The following is a 14,104-nucleotide window of genomic DNA, read 5'->3' as shown; positions in this document are numbered from 1 at the left end:
ATGGTTCACATGTGTTCACTTTACATTAAGGTTCACTTTCACAGGTTATTAATGTTTATAACTCATTAATAAATGGCTCACATGTGGTCACTTTACATTAAGGTTCACTTTTTACAGGTTATTAATGTTTATAACTCAATAAATGGCTTGCATGTGGTCACTTTACATTAAGGTTCACTTTTACAGGTTATTAATGTTTATAACTCATGAATAAATGGTTCACGTGTTCACTTTTCATTAAGGTTCACTTTTACAGGTTATTAAACCTCTGGAGTCTGAGGCTGATTTGGGGCTTGGAGAAGTTTTGACATGCCCTGACATTTGTGCTTTTTTCAGTTGTTCATAAACATATAAATGACAAAAGTGTCATTACACTGTATTCAGCACAAACTAGGCTACAATAATATGTGAGGAACATGTATGTACATGTTTGTATTTTTGAAGGAATAATGTTTATGCGTGGTTATTGAAAAAACAAAAAACTTAAGTCACTGAAAAAAACCCTCTGTAATAATGTCTCAGCTCATCATAAACAGCAATACTGTGAAATATTATTACAATTTAAAATAATGGTATTCTATTATATTCTTTAAAATATAATGTATTTCTGTGGTGCAAAGTGTCTGAACAATTATGTTACCTCTATGGCATTTCATATAGGCTTTTAGCTTAAAAGCATGCACATTTGGAGAAATATTGATGGATTCTTATATATTTATGTCAATTTTCTATACTGAGAAATAATATTTATTGTCATCACTATGAGTGCTGGATACTGTGTTTTTAATTCATACTTGCAGCCGGAGGGCGCTCTGTACACCTTTAGTCCACAAATTCATATAAAGAAAAAAAGGAACTAGGAACTAACGGCATGTCTTCTAGAGATCGCTAACCATTGCTTTAACATACAAATAAACACTTTTCAAGACAATAAATACACGATTGAGACGATGAATGCATGTATTGCCTCTGAATTTGCGTCTGAATAGCGCTGGCTCCGTGGGCGTGGCCGCATTAGCGGATAATGAGCTGAATCACAGACTTCTGACATGGCTCTCTTTTCATACAGATTACATAAACAGAGAATATTTGTTTTCGATTTGACTTGCACGATTTAAAACCTGACATTTCAATGTTTCTTTAGACGTAAGTGTCATTTTTTTTGTCATTAATATTTATAAGTTACAGTTCATTTTCTGAGAACTATCAGATTGGGCTTCGTTCAGAGGGAGAGGAGAGATCACGCATCATGTTAGTTTTCTTTATTTTACAAAAAGCACAACATTGTGTTTTTACTCTGAGTGTACACAAATAAAAGAAGACATTCTATAGTTTCAATTGATATATTACTTATGTCTCTATGACAAGAAATGACGGAGTATTTTAAGTCTGTTTTGCTGCAATGTGAAAAAAAACCTGCAAAACGCGCCGGCACGTTTTCAGACCTCAGGGAGTTAATGTTTATAACTCAATAAATGGCTCACATGTGGTCACTTTACATTAAGGTTCACTTTTACAGGTTATTAATGTTTATAACTCATTAATAAATGGTTGACAGGTTTATACTTTACATTAAGGTTAACTTTCACAGGTTATTAATGTTTATAACTCATGAATAAATGGTTCACATGTGTTCACTTTTCATTAAGGTTCACTTTCGGGCAATGAATCGGTCCTCTAATTTGATCAAAGGAAGAATTTACGTTTTGTTAAGATGGCTCTGATAGCAGCAATATTTATATTTTTATATTTATTTTATTATTATTATTATTATTATTATTATTATCTTACACATCAGCTCAAGGGCTTGTAATAATGTCCATGCAAGTGTTCTGTCTCTTGAGGGGTGGGACAGGGGTGAGAGGGTTTAGAAAAAACAGTTTACTGAACTGATTCTGTAAATTGTTCATGTAAAAAATAATAAATATATTGATAAAAAAAGGTTCAATTTCATCTTGATAAACAAGCTGTGGATAGGCATCATGACCTTTTTGGAGATTACCATGGGTAAGACAGAAACTTCTGGTAAGCAACATAGTATGAAAAGTGGCAGTCATGAGATATTAATAAGAAAACCACAAATACAACTGTTACAACACAGAAGGGACAGAGACAGTCTTCCACAGGAGATGGAGCTTTATTGAGAACCAGTATGAGTTGTGGCAGAAGTGAAGGTGAGTAATACGTGAAACAGTGCAGATTCTTGAAGTGCTGGGTGATGATGGATTCCTTTGTGGTTGCAGGTGGAGTCGAACTTGGAGTTGGAGACGAAGGAGATGCTGGAGACGAGGAGCACTCACACAGAGAGGAGATAACACACGAGGAGAATACAGGTAAGTAGATCACTGGGAGTCCTTAAGGTAAGCATACAGGTAAGTTAATGCAAACGAGACCGGACATCGAGTGGTGTGTGCGAGTGCTCTTTATGCTGGCTGTGATGAGGTGCTTGATGAGGTGCAGGTGTCTGTGATCAGTACTCTGGTGACTGGGTGCGCTGTGATTGGTGAGCGGTGGAGCCTGACGTGTCTGTGACAGTACCCCCCCCCCCCCCTCCACGGCCCGCCCCTGAGGGCCGAGGACCCCGGCGTCTAGGTGGCCGTCCTCTTGCACGTGGGGCTGGTCTGTCGGGGTGATTGGTGTGGAAGGTGAGCAGTAGGTTGGGATCAAGGATGTCGTTCCTGGGGACCCAAGAGCGTTCTTCAGGGCCATATCCCTCCCAGTCAACCAGGTATTCCAGCTGGCCACCACGGCACCGGGAGTCCAAGATGTCATGTACCTCGTAGGCAGCTCCGTCTTCCACGATGAGTGGAAGGGGGGTTCGGCGGCTGCCACGTCAGGCCCTGTGGAGAGAGGAACAGAGGGATGGTGAGGCTTAAGGAGAGATACGTGGAAGGTGGGGTGTATGCGATACTGTGAGGGTAGCTGAAGCTAGTAGGTGACCGGGTTGATCTGCTTGGTGATTGTGAATGGGCCAATGAACCTGGGACTCAGCTTCTTGCAGGGCAGACGCAGTCGGATGTCTTGTGTGGACAGCCAGACCTTCTGTCCAGGTTGGTAGGTGGGAGCGTGGGAGCGACGAAGGTCGGCCGTCATCCTGTGTCTGCGCAGGGCTCGCTGCAGGTGGTGGTATGCTGAGTCCCAGACCCTCTCGCTCTAGGAACCAGTAATCCACAGCTGGGACGTCCGATGGTTCCCTGGTCCATGGGAACAGTGGGGGTTGGTAGCCGAGCACGCACTGGAATGGAGTGAGTCCGGTGGATGGCTGCCGCAGGGAGTTCTGTGCGTACTCAGCCCAACCCAAATACTGGTTCCAAGAGTCCTGGTGGTCATGACAGAAGGTACGGTGGAAGCGGCCAATCTCCTGGATCTTCCTTTCCGTCTGCCCGTTCGACTGTGGATGATAGCCAGACGATAGACTGACGGTCACACCTAGGAGCGAGTGGAAGGCCTTCCAAACCCGGGAGATGAACTGGGGTCCTCTGTCCGAGACGATATCCTCTGGTAATCCGAAGTACCTGAACATGTGATTGAACATTAGTTCTGCTGTCTCCATGGCAGTGGGCAAACCTCTTAGTGGAATTAGGCGGCATGACTTGGAGAATCGATCAATGATGACTAGGATGCAGGTACAACCCTCGGATGTGGGCAGGTCAGTGACAAAGTCCACTTCTAGGTGTGACCATGGTCGGTTGGGAACGGGCAGAGGATGGAGCTTGCCGGATGGAAGATGGCGTGGGCTCTTGAAAATGGCGCACTCCCTGCAGCCCTGCACGTACCTTCTGACGTCGAATGCCATACTCGGCCACCAGAAGCGTTCCCTTAGCAACGAGAGGGTTTCATTGACCCCCGGGTGGCCAGTGCCAAGCGACGAGTGGGCTGAGTGAATCAGTGGAGTGCGTCGTGCTCGAGTGATGTATAGCAAGCCAGGTGGGCAACCCGGCGGAGGGTTAGTGAAGGCATTGGAGGAGGGGATGGTCTCCTCTGACCAGAAGATGGGACTCACGATGATGGAGCTTGGAAGGATGGCTTCTGGCTCAGTGGTGGTTTCTTCGGGAGAATGAAGATGAGAGAGGGCATCTGCCTTTACGTTTTTTGACCCAGGGCGATAGGAGATAGTAAAATCAAACCGGGAGAAGAACAGGGCCCAGCGTGCTTGTCTGGGGTTTAACCTCTTGGCAGCTCGCAAATACTCAAGGTTCTTATGGTCTGTTAGCACGAGGAACTGATGTTTGGCACCCTCCAGCTGGTTACGGAGCAGGTTGGTGAATGGATGGGTGATGGAACTGTAATTCTTGATAAACCGTCGATAAAAATGTGCAAAGCCAAGGAAGCGTTGGAGTTCTTTGATTGATGTTGGAGTGGGCCAGGTCTTGATGGCGTCTACCTTCCCCTCGTCCATCCGGATGCCACTGTGATCTATGATGTATCCGAGGAAGTGGGCTGAAGACTGGTGGAATGAGCACTTTTCAGCTTTTAGGAAGAGATGGAACTGACGAAGCCGTTGGAGGACCTCCGCAACGCGGTGGCGATGTTCGGCCAGGCTCCGGGAGTATATCAAGATGACGTTGATATATACCAGCACAAACTTGTGGAGGAACTCCCGGAGCACCTCATGTATTAAGTCCTGGAATATGGAGGGGGCGTTGACCAGGCCATAGGGCATCACAAGGTATTCGTAGTGGCCGGTGAGCGTGATGAAGGCGGTCTTCCACTCGTCCCCCTCGCGTATCCGGATGAGGTTGTACGCGCTGTGGAGGTCCAACTTCGTGAACACAGTGGCACCACGGAGATGTTCCAGGGCCGCTGGGACGAGAGGAAGGGGATAACAGAACTTGACTGTGATCTTGTTTAGTGAGCGGTAATCAATGCAGGGCCTCAAGCCTCCGTCCTTTTTTGCCACAAAGAAGAAGCTCAAAGCAGCAGGGGAAGTAGACGGGCGGATGTATCCTTGAGCAAGGGCCTCTTTGATGTATTCCTCCATGGCCTTCTCCTCCGGTATGGAAAGGGGATAGATTTTACCCCTAGGCACTGGCTCACCCGGAAGCAGATAGATGGCACAGTCCCATGACCGGTGTGGAGGCAGCTTGAAGGCTCTCTGTGGACAGAAGACTTCGCTGAAGGGGGTGTAACACTCTGGAATGTCGATGGAACATTTCTCGACTGGGCTCTCTATGGAGGTGGCACAAACGGAGATGTCATGAGAGTATGGTACTACATACGGGAGGCGAAGCGGATGGAAAGCTGGATGAAGCGCTCGAGGCCGATGGAATCCTCGTATGCAGCGAGATGCAACCGCACCTGAGGATCCAGCCCTTGTCGGTAGGTGGTGATGAGAGCCTGTTCATTCCATCCACTTGAAGCGGCTAGCGTTCTGAATTGCAAAGCGTAATCGTTAATGGTCATGGAACCTTGCTTGAGATTACATAATTTCTCACCAACAGAGGAGTCGAAGGAGGGCTTGCCAAACACTTCCTGGAAGTGGGACACGAAGGAGGCATATGAACGTGTGACGGGACCATTTTGAGACCAGATGGATTCAGCCCACTGTAACGCTTTGCCTTGCAACTGGGAAATAATGAACGCTACCTTGGATGTGTCGGTGGGGTAGAGGTGCGGTTGCATCTCCACGGACCAGTGCACACTGCAGGAGGAAGCCGCTGCAGTCCTCCGCCGATCCTGAGTAGGGAGCTGGTCTGGCCATGGGACTGGCGTGCGCTGGCGGTGAGGGAGAGGTGACGGTGTTTGCGGAAGTGATGGCTGGTGACGGTGGAGGTGCGCTGGAGGTGAGAGCTCGTCGGAGAACACCAACGAGCTCTTGGAATGGGTCCGGGGAACTCATACTGGCCTCGCGCTGTTATGGTCCGGTCTTCTGTTACAACACAGAAGGGACAGAGACAGTCTTTCACAGGAGATGGAGCTTTATTGAGAACCAGTATGAGTTGTGGCAGAAGTGCAGGTGAGTAATACGTGAAACAGTGCAGATTCTTGAAGTGCTGGGTGATGATGGATTCCTTTGTGGTTGCAGGTGGAGTCGAACTTGGAGTTGGAGACGAAGGAGATGCTGGAGACGAGGAGCACTCACACAGAGAGGGGATAACACACGATGAGAATACAGGAGACAGGTAAGTAGATCACTGGGAGTCCTTAAGGTAAGCATACAGGTAAGTTAACACTCTGAGGTCTGAGGTATCGCCGGCGATACCACCGCGTTTTTTTTCTAACCAGTGTGAAAGAGACTCAAAATACTCCGTCAATGTTGCACATACAATTAAGAGCTATACACCATTTTAATCTGTGGAATATCTTCTTTTATTTGTGTACACTCAGAGTAAAAACAAAATGTTGTGCTTTTTGCAAAATAAAGAAAACTAACATGATGCGTGATCTCTCGTCTCCCTCTGAACGAAGTCCAATCTGATAGTTCTCAGAAAATGAACTATAACTTAGTGAATACTAATCACAAAAAAATTAGACTTATGTTAAAAAACCATTGAAATGTCAGGTTTTAAATCGTGTAAGTCAAATCAAAAACAAAAATTCTCTGTTTATGTAATCTGTATGAAAAGAGAGCCATGTCCGAAGTCCGTGATTCAGCTCATTATCCGCTAATGCGGCCACGCCCACAGAACGAGCACTATTCAGATGCAAATTAAGTCAATACATGCATACATCATCTCAATCGTGTATTTATTGTCTTGAAAAGTGTTTTGAATAGCCATAGTTAGCGATCTCTGGCCTCTGTTAGTTCGGTTAGTTCCTGGATTGCCTATTCTTCTTTAGCAGGCATTTGTGGACTAACGGTGCACAGAGCGCCCTCCGGCTGCAAGTATGAATTGAAAACACAGTATCCAGCGCTCATAGTAATGACAATAAATCCTGAATCAATATTACTCCTCTGTATAGAAAATTGACAAACACCCATCAATATTTCTCCAAATGTGCATGCTTTTAAACTAAAAGCCTATATAAAATGCCATAGAGGTAACATAATTGTTCAGACACTTTGCATCACAAAAATACATTATATTTTAAAGTATATAATAGAATACTATTATTTTCAATTGTAATAATATTTCACAGTATTGCTGTTTTTTCTGTATGTTTGATTTACACCATGATAAGCTTTGAAATATGATCACAGAGGTTTTTTCATAGCCCACCTGACTGAAAGAGCTCATTATTTATGCAGGTCATTAGAGCTCTTTATGCGATTCTTTTGTCTTCTCAGGTGTAAATCACCCATTATTAATGATGATTCACGCCTCCAAGCATACTGTGTTTCTTGACCAAAGATGTTTTAGAAAATTTAAATCTCTCTATTGTTTTATATGAAGGAGTAGGAAGGATAATTTTTACTTAATTTTGAAGCAAAAACTCTAGTCTACAACCTCCAATACCCAGAAGTCTTGTGAACACAGATTTAATATTATTTTTTTGGCCTTATTTCAGTGACTTAAGTTTTTTGTTTTTTCAATAACCACGCATAAACGTTATTCCTTCAAAAACACAAACATGTACATACATGTTCCTCACATATTATGGTAGCCTAGTTTGTGCTGAATACAGTGTAATGACACTTTTGTCATTTATATGTTTATGAACAACTGAAAAAAGCACAAATGTCAGGGCATGTCAAAACTTCTCCAGGCCCCAAATCATCCTCAGACTCCAGAGGGTTAATGCAAACGAGACCGGACATCGAGTGGTGTGTGCGAGTGCTCTTTGTGCTGGCTGTGATGAGGTGCTTGATGAGGTGCAGGTGTCTGTGATCAGTACTCTGGTGACTGGGTGCGCTGTGATTGGTGAGCGGTGGAGCCTGACGTGTCTGTGACAACAACACCCTTCAGTCTAATTATGATAGTCAATTTTTGCTGCATCATGAGTTAAATAAATGTTAATAAATACATGTAACCCAGGTCATTAACCTAGGTCACTAGCATTTATTTGCAATTTTATATAACTATTATTGTTATAAAATATATAAATATATAAAAAAGAAAGAAGAAAAATGCAGTAAAATTGCTTTATAAATTAAATTTAGAAATGCTCTTGAGCCGATTGCTCATTGGTGAGGTGAAAAGTTAGTCCCGCCCCTTGCCGAAAGTTAGCGGACAAGCAGGCAGAACGAGAGTGAACTTGAACGAGAGAAGACGCAGTTGCACAAATTGTGATTAGAATCCTTTGTTTAATAATCCAGCGATAGATTATTAACAAGTTGAATTTTTTGCATTCAACTCAGTTGAATTCAAATGTCCAGTTGAGTTTAAGTTCAGTGTCTCAATTTCAAGTTCAATAGTATAAAGCAATGTTCATCAAAAAGTGGAAGAAAACCACTTCCAGTTCGGCAGACTTCACGCTCTTTTCTCTGTTTCCAGGTACAAGAGGATGGAATGGCTCGCCAGTCCCGACCGGAATACGAATATTCAGCAAGGACAGGATTCAGGAACACAATTCTCACAAAGAAAAAAAAAACAGCCTTGTAACAACAAAGCCAAAATGAAACATTAATGTCATTGTCCAAATAAATCATTTCAAATTAAATCAAACTCTCTGTATAAATCATTTGCACATACATGAGAACATACATGCTAATTCACCATGTGCTCAATCCAACACTAGGGCCTATGCACAGTGTTAGCAAACTAGCACCGCATGGCGTGCATTTCACATTAAGAAATTCCTTCCGTCTAACACGTAAAACATATTATAAACCTTTAAACACGACTATATACAATCATATATCATATTGATACACTTTTAAAGCATTTTTGAAAACTTTTACATCACTTATTACCCGTTAAAAATTCCTTTTTCACATTACAATTCACAGTATTCACAATCAAAATAACTAAATACACTTTTTATAATGAAGTTCGTACTCACCAAGGAGAAGTATAAATCAGAAAACAAAAATAAAGTTGTTTCTCCCTGGAAAAGATGTATAGCGCAAAGGGTTCAAGAGTTATACGGTAACATGAATACAGCTTGGTTGGATGTGTCGCCGACAACACATCCGGTTTTAAAGGGTTAAACATGGAATAACTCGTGACCAACACATGGGATTTTGTTGTTCACAAAGGGTTAGTTCACCCAAAAATTTAAGTTCTGTCATTAATTACTCACCCTCATGTCGTTCTACCCATTATGAAATCCGGTTTATTTATCTCCCAATAAATTACCCCCAAAAATACCACATTCAAGTCCAGAGAAATTTCATTTTTGGGTGAACTAACTCTAAGGAATTTCATTGGCACTTTTTCCTTTGGCTGCTTGTGTTTTAAAAGACTATTTTCTTTTCTTTATATTTTCTTCTCCGTGTTCTGTAAAACTGAGCAACAAAGTGCATTATAAAGGTGATTTACAAATAAATTGAAATTAAATTGTAATATAATTTGTTTTGGATTAAAGCATCTGCCAAAAGTGTAAATGTAAAATTGATTGAACTCTCCGACAGAATCTATGAGTGAGTAATAATTAACAAAGGTAAAAACACAGATCATATTAGGGTACCATAAAACAAGCCAAGGTCAACATTATCATTAGTGCATGAGTTCCCATAATCTAGGGCATTCTTTTACATGACAAGCTGTAAATCAGGTTAATAATTACATTTAATGTTTTTATACACGTCATTTAAGTTGACAAGTTTTGTGCATAAATTCATATTTACATCTGTTGATACAGGATCTGTTGATGCACGTGGAGGAAAAATAACATTGAAAGGGACATTTTGTGGATTCAACAAGTTTACCTCTATTTGCAACATTTGTGGCATGACATCAATCACCAGAGAAAAAAACTTGTTCTTTAGTTTAAAAATAAATGTAAGGCACTTACAATGGAAATAAATGGGCTCAGCGGTAAATATTTAAACACAGTTTCAACACTCATAAAAATAACTCTTTGAACGAACATAAAAAAATCATGGAAAGGATTTCCACATGATTAAGTTGCTTTATTTCAGCATTATGCAATTCTGTTATTCCAATTTCCAATGTACTTACGTTGGGTCAACACAACCAACTTAGTTTTTTTTAACATTAAAGGTTTATTTTTATTCTATGCAAAATCCTTTACTAAGGAAGAATCTATGTAAAATAGTTATGTCCAACGTACTCAATTCAATCATGGACAGTGGTTCCACAAGTAAAATCCAATAGAATCAACCAGCATCAAAAAATAATTTTTGAGTGAATAGTATAGCCACAAAGCTTAAAATTATATATGTAAACATGTGACAATAGCTAATGTATTTAATTTAAATAAAGTCACTCAAACTTGCATACGGACGTACATTTTGAGGTAATCATTCCTTAAGGTAACAGCCTGTTTTATCAAGCCCAATTAATACTATTAAAGTGTGAGATATTAAAGTGTGTCAACCTGACAATGCCACTGGATCAGTCTGAAATATATATTGTATTGTATCTATTAATAGTAAATATGTAAGGTTACATAAAATGGAAATAGTCAAAGTAGGCTAACTATGTTACCTCAAATGTGTACTTAATGGTTGGATTCCACAACTGATAATATAAAACATGACAATACAACATTTACTGTCGGTGTCATAATATTTACTAATGACTTATTTTTGAGATATTTTGAGATATTTTCTATTGCGCTTCTGATTTGGGTGTGAGATTCTCCGATTTTGGGTGCGCTGGATGTGATGTGATGGAATCAATTGTCCAGTTGGCATTTTCACTCAAAAATGGCGTCCGTGTTACCGAAGCGCCTCCTAGTGGGTGTTACCAAAAAAGCATCAGAGTTTCCTGGATTCTGTGCTCTGCCTTACGTAAACCTCACCCTGATGTGTCTGCATCAGGTCAGTAACTAGTAGACATGTGTTCTTCCTACAGTACGTAGTCAACCACAATGCCTATTACTGCCATGTGTAATGTTGCCACGAGGCCGCAGCGTTAAATGTGTCACGTGTGTCACAAAATGTGTCACAAAATGTGTCACAAAAATCACCTCCAGGTGGCACAAAAGGACGGTTTGCAACATTGCATAAGACTGCTGTGACATTTGTACTTTTAAATACAGATTAAAAATAAATAAATAAATAAATAAAATGACTGGTTGTAGTAATAATAATAATAATAATAATAATAATAATATTTATTCTTGGCTAATTATATATCATGTAAGTGTTTAATGTTCCAGCCATTTGACTACTGTTACAGTGATGGCAGACAAATGCTTGAAACTACATTCAATAATTCACTGATGTATTTCGACAGGTCAGACATGCACATTGAAACATTTATTCCTGTACAACACAGAGCTCTGTGCATAACATGCAGAAAAAGTGTTCATTAATTAACAAATTGTGGATCATATTTATTATTGTAGCGATTAATCAGTTATTAATCAATTTATGGGTGGAATATGAATATAATAATTCATAAAGTTTTATGAATAATTATATGCGTATACCAACCCAAGGGGGAATTAACCATACATGGTGAATTAATTACAACGAATTATAATCAATCACATATATGATTAGTTCTGGTTTAATAATTATGTAGAAAACTATCGGTCCGTCCAGCAAACCGGTAAGTTCTCCACAGACTATTACGACGGAAATGTTATCCTCTGGCCACGAGGATAAATTTCTATGATAGCATCCAAACGTAAAGCAAGGATATTAGAATCAGAACGTTAAAGTGACTCGGTTGTGGTTGAAGGAGCAAGTGAATAAAAGCGTGGATATGATATGTTTAATATACGGAACGGGTGATACAAAGGTTATACGGATAAATGTACACAAGTAGATACAGATACATATAGAGTGAAAGTAAAAGTCAGAAAGAGAGATGATCAAAGAATGGCCAATTCCAACAGTTAACCTTGAAGAGCCAGCAAGGAAACCCAGTATTTAAACAAATTTCAGAGAAATTATAATACTTGCTTATGGTTCAAGTCGGGGTGCAGCAGAGTTTCAATGCGCCTGGCTTGGTTGGTCCTTTCCGAGAGGGTTTCTTCGGCGGGGTTTTCAAACAAGGTTTAACTGGAAGTAAGATGACCGGAAGATAAAGAAGAGAGTCCGTCTCTATGGCAGGAACTTGTGCAGGAAAACTTGTGCCACCAAAAGACGCGTGTCGTGATGTTTTAAAGACAACAGACAAGAACGCCTTCCTGATAACGTCCTCCAATGATAGCGTTGCAATTTGGCGGTTTTCCACATCCCCTTGTCCTGTCTCCCGGATTAATTTATGGTATGTCCAATCGGTGCATTTTCTTCATAGTACTATTAAACATTGAACGATGCATTTGACAGAAATGTAACATACATGAGTGAATAGCTCGGACTCTTTACGACTTTTACGGAGAGGTCAAACTCGACAGGTGTCGCTCATCACATGAAGAAGATACACTTTATACTCTACTACTATCGTTTAACATGAAAACTAACCTACTACAGTCAATTCTACGATTCTACACTAGCAACACATACATGCAACAAACACTACAATGGCAGATACATTCATATTTGCAGGCATAATATTTGTGCATGCAGTCTTTATGTAGGTCTTTTGTATGTGTGTGTGGGTGCGTGCGTGTATTTTCCTTTTTATGACCGTTTGGAATTCGGGCCTGTCTCCTAGAAACCCGATCCGTGGTGTTCGCATCTCCTTTGAAGTCGCAGAGGAGAGGTTTGGGACTTATCGAAATAGTTATAAAAAAGAGTCTCGTGATCCATTAGTGTCTGCCGGGCCGGAATCAATGTAAGATTTACAAACCAAAGTTTCCCTGAATTGAGACTTAAACACAGTTTATGGTGGGACCTGCTCATACTTGAGACTGTGCAGACCCTACATTATTAAACCATTTGTAAGTGAATTAAGAAATTGTTAATCACTTTTTATTAAATTTTTCCTTTGTAAATTAATTAAGAACCTGTTGATCACTTTTTATTTAATGTTTCTTTGTAGTCTACTAAACGTGAGAACATTGTTAGGTTATTAAGTTCTTATGAATTGAAAAATGAAGAAAAAAAAGGCTAAAAGGAAGGTACAATTCAACTACAGTGGAATTAAAACACAGGGACGAAATATCCCAATCAAACACCCTCATGTTTTGAATTATTATTAAAACATGAAAGTTTATTTTCCCCCCGCATTTCAGCACGGGGCTCTGAAACTGGCCCTGACATTTTCAACACAGACCTATATAACTATCGCAGGTTTGAATAGAGAAATTAAGACGACACAGTGTCAGTAAATTAAAAGTTAATAATATGAACGTGCTTTGGTCCTGTAGTGGCCTAATTGTTAGAGAGTCAGACTTGTAACCCAAAGGTTGCAGGTTCGAATCTCAGTACCAGCAGGAATTATCGGTGGGGGGAATGACTGTACAGAGCTCTCTTCCACCCACAATCCCATGACAGAGGTGAGATCCTTGAGCAAGGCACCAAACTCCCAACTGCTGGTATAGTAAAACGGAGTAAATCTGATCAAGCAATGCATCTGATTCTGTTTGAATTCTTCAAGAATTCAATGGCCTGTTATAAATAACAGAAGGGACCACGACGGTATCCGCGGCAACAAAAACGCATTCTGGTTGAGTACCATCTGAATGTGGAGTAGTGTATAAAATTAGAGTATAAATCCTTTAATTTAAAGATGTGAATAGCTTTATACTCAGTGAATAACAGTAGTTCTGTTGTGTTTGTTTTATGTTTGTTCTGACAATAGACATGACTCTTTTACTCACTGGAATTGCAACATGCAATCGGAAGCCACATTAAAGCAATTCTTAGGTGGCTTTCTAGGCATTTGTTGTGTGTACTTATTGCAGTAGTACACACAAGGGCATTGCACAAGATGCACTATATTGCCAGAAGTATTGGGACACCCCTCCAAATCATTGAATTCAGGTGTTTCAATCACTTCCATGGCCACAGGTGTATAAAATCAAGCATCTAGGCATCTGCTCCTACAAACATTTTTGAAAGAATGGGTTGCTCTCAGGAGCTCAGTGAATTCAAGCATGGCATTATGGTGTGGGGTTGTTTTTCAGGGGGTGGGCTTGACCCCTTAGTTCCAGTGAAAGGAACTCTTAATGCTTCAGCTTACCAAGACATTTTGGACAA

At 40.7% G+C, this 14,104-nt stretch overlaps 1 protein-coding gene across 2 annotated transcripts in view; it reads left to right on the top strand.

Moving 5' to 3' along the window:
- Nucleotides 1-14,104, top strand: part of LOC125243880 (heavy metal-binding protein HIP-like) — a 78,901-nt gene that overhangs the window by 42,770 nt on the left and 22,027 nt on the right. The window lies entirely within an intron of this gene.

The sequence above is a fragment of the Megalobrama amblycephala genome, linkage group LG13 (genome assembly GCF_018812025.1).
Source record: "Megalobrama amblycephala isolate DHTTF-2021 linkage group LG13, ASM1881202v1, whole genome shotgun sequence".
NCBI classification, from domain to species: Eukaryota; Metazoa; Chordata; class Actinopteri; order Cypriniformes; family Xenocyprididae; genus Megalobrama; species Megalobrama amblycephala.
Note: the sequence above shows the minus strand (reverse complement) of the source record. Positions and strands in the feature narration are given on the sequence as shown.